Source organism: Quercus suber, unplaced genomic scaffold, assembly GCF_002906115.3.
Source record: "Quercus suber isolate HL8 unplaced genomic scaffold, Cork oak 2.0 scaffold_272, whole genome shotgun sequence".
Taxonomy (NCBI): domain Eukaryota; kingdom Viridiplantae; phylum Streptophyta; class Magnoliopsida; order Fagales; family Fagaceae; genus Quercus; species Quercus suber.
The window spans coordinates 821,878-825,686 of record NW_027069728.1 but is presented as its reverse complement, the minus strand read 5'-3'; the positions used below and the strand labels follow the sequence as shown (position 1 = coordinate 825,686).

Sequence of the window (3,809 nt, the reverse complement as noted above, 5' to 3'; positions counted from 1 at the left end):
AACAATTTCCTTCATGTGTGAGCCACCATTAAGTGTGAATACAAGGGGTTGAAACTAAGACTATTTGTTCTGATACCATAATATCAAATTATAGTTCTCTCAAAAGTTTAAACTATTAGGAGATTGTAAATTAATTATTTAATCTAAAACTTCTTCTTTATGCATGAGCCACTATTAAGTAGAGATCCAACACATGAAAATATAAATGAGAGATAGGATTGATACAAGGGATAAAAAAGACATTTTATTTTGATACCATTATAAATTATAATTCTTTTAAAAGTTTAAGCTACTAGGAGACAGTGAATTTAATAATTTATATTAATGATAGTAACTTGTAGTATAATTACTAAAAAAAAAAAAAAACTTGTTGTATAATTGAGAAAGGATAAGAGATCATTGTAATTGATGAGTTAGTTTCAATTAATTAGAGCATGGGAAGGGGTTGGGCAGGAGGCAGCTGCTCCCCACACCACGTCATGGTGTTGTAGGAACCAGTCGGTGGCCCTTGGCAGTTGGCTCTTTAGTCTTCACAGTGATGGAAAAAGTGCTAAAGCCAAAAACCATGGAGGAGAGAGAAGATAAGACGTTCCAGTGATATGGGTCCCAACTAGTTTGACAAACTGCTGTTCAAGTCGCCGACAAGATATATATGGAGCGTAGATTTCTGACAAACGGTGCGTGATCGATGCTCTTCTCGTTCCTCTTACTCTTAATTATGAAATGAAACACAACACATTACCTTACCCCCAAACCATCGTTTTCCCGTCTCTCACCTTTGTTATTCTTCATGCCTATGCTACCCCAGAGCTTTTGTTTGTTTCAATTGCTGTAACCAGAGAAAGATATAATGGTAGGACATAAAATCTTTTAGTATTTATCGTCTATAGCTCTTACACCAACACCACTGCCACTACTAGTACTCAATAAAAATTGTGTGTTGGAATTGGACCTACTACTCATGCAACAAGACAAAAACAAAGAAGAAGAGCAAGTTCGAACAAAATGGAAAATTTGTGAGGCTCCACATGATAATTATGCGATCATTTGACCCCATTTTCTTTTACGAGGCCTAATTAGTAACCACATTCACCCTGATGGGAAATCATGATGTACCTTATCAGCGTACGCAATGTTCAATCACTTCTTTTTTTTCTTTTTCTTTTTCTTTTTCTCGTTTTTTCTTATCTAGATAGCGATCAATCAATTTAGCGTCAATTGCATGTTTGCACAAACTGCCAAAAACACATGCCACGCCCTCCGATATAATGGACTTTTCACAGAATAATCATTTTCATTTGTTGTTACAAAATGGACAAGGTTAATTTGTTTCTGGAAAATTTAGATAGTAAGTGTTTTTACTTTTTTTGGTCAGTATCATATTATATATATATATATATATATTACACAATAACTTATATGTATTACTTAAGATCAATCTAAACAATAAAATGTAATTAATATTAAGTAGTTTTTATAAATAATAAAAATATTAGACTTGTATTGTTTAGATAGTTCATCCAGTGTATTGTATTTATTTGTTACATATATTGAATATGAATAAATTGTGTTGTAATTTTTTCATATTCAGAATTTCACCTATATTCTCTTGTAATGATTTTTAGTAATTAGATAAATCTCAAGTAGCTAGAACTTATATATCAGTATTTGTTAAACTCAAAAAATTATTAACTATAATAATAGCGCTGAGACGTTTGTGGATCCAATGGCTCTTTGCTCCCCTCACTTTCCTTGCTTGTAAACAATCACCATCTGCTACTGCTATATCTTCTTTAGACCTTTTTTTTTCTTGGATAAGTTATCTTCTTTAGACCTTAATCACCTAACTACTACTCTATCAACACATCAACATCATCAGTGTTAATTATTTCACCACCAAGCCCTCCTTCATCCTCCCTAATTGTCTTCCCAAGTTCAAGTTGATTGTGGCAACTTAGGCGACTCGTCCTAATCTCTGGTGTCATCTCCAACTCTCGCACTTTGTTCCTATATGCAATTTAATTTGTTTTATTTTTATTTTTTACAAATATATTTAGAATATATTGTTTCAAAACTGATTTGATAACTTGTGTTAAAAAGCCAAATCCTTATTGAATTTATTTTCATACATTTAAATGTATAAATAAATGAATTGATGTAAGAATTTAATTATATATATATATATATATATGAACAAAATTCTTAATTTAAACGGATTCTTTTATATGTATGTCGACGTCAAGCTAAAGGGAGAGCTCATGAAATTGAACTAAGAAGAAAGTAGAACTTTAAGTGGAATTGGGTTACCTGCAGGAATTACGCCCCTAATTCTATTAAGTCAATAGGGCATTTATTTATAGAAAAGAGATTCTTTCGCATCTTGTTGGTAATAAATCCTATGTGATAAGTTGTTATTGGTTCTAATTTAAATTCATCATTGAAATTACTTTTTGCCCACTAGTATTTACCAATGGCCATTAGCCACCCATGATTACTTGAGATTTGTTGTAAAAGTTATTGTAATCCTAACCATTACTAATTTATTTATATATTTATTTAATTATTACGTGATGTGCACAACATTTTCATAACAAATAATAAACTATTTAAGATTTAAACTAACAATTTAAATTACTTTTGTACTTTTCATTAACCATCAATAAAAATAAATTATTTAAGATTTGTTATAAAAGTATTATGAAAATATATGATAAATAGTATCTCTCTTTTATTTATATAATAGGTATTCAATTAAGAAAAAGACCATTTGGTAATCCATTATGCAATCGGACCCACTTGTTCAAAGAAAACTCTGACGAAGCTTAAATGAGGGTGAAGTAGGAGAATTAATAATGGGCTAAAAGACTGGGCGAAGTAACAAGACTTGAAACATGCGGAACTCTGTGGAATGGGCCCTATAAATGCCGGAGCCAGGAGGTCATTAAAAGCCATTACTGTTCAATTTAGAGAATGGGCATGCTCTGTCCCCCATTTGCTTACAAAGATCCACCATTTCTTCAAATTCAAATCCGGGCTGTTACTACTGTCAGGCTCTCAGAAGAAACAGCTCATGCTTTTCTTACCTTACATTACATGATAATTCAATTGAGCAAGGATTTGGTCATAACTCATAAGGCTAAGGTGAGGCTCTTTAGTCTTTATGGATCTCAAGATAATCCTTCAAATCGAGGAGGATGTAACCAAACTCAGTAAAAGTGTCAGAATTTGGCAGTAGATATTAAAATCACATTCAAGGTATAAAAAAACAAAAACAAAGCAAAATCTAATTATATTTGCTCGTCGACAGCAGGATTCGAACCTGCGCAGGCAAAGCCCAACAGATTTCGAGTCTGTCTCCTTAACCACTCGGACATATCGACGGGATCATCTGTCGAATTTGGAACATTTCTTTATAATCTTACTAGCTAACTATTGACGATTGGATTTGAAAATAGAATCTTGCAAGAAAATAAGTAGGTTTTTGCTAGACTTGACAAGTAAGGTTGGACGAGTCAAATTGGATTTGGGTCTAAAATAGGTTGAAAAAACAAAAAATTTATGATCCTTCTCAGTTTTCCTTTTTTTTTGCTGAATCTTACTCAGTTTTCAGTGGACCGTGTTAAGTCCAGCCTATGAGGGGAAGTTCAAATTTTCTATATTGTTTTTGGAATCTCATATTGACAATGACTAGAAGGATAAAAAGGAGGTTTTACTAATCCTATTAAAAATAGTAGTCCAACATTGAAATAAAAAGATATAAGGAGGTGTGTCAATACCTTAAAAATAGGTTGTAGCTTTATTGTTGATTG

The 3,809-nt window shown here is 32.1% G+C and overlaps 1 non-coding gene across 1 annotated transcript; it reads right to left on the bottom strand.

The window, feature by feature from the left end:
- Nucleotides 1-3,298: 3,298 nt before the first annotated feature.
- Nucleotides 3,299-3,380, bottom strand: TRNAS-CGA (transfer RNA serine (anticodon CGA)). Its single transcript has one exon. It is a non-coding gene; the product is annotated as a tRNA-Ser (tRNA).
- Between the last annotated feature and the right edge of the window lie 429 nt (nt 3,381-3,809).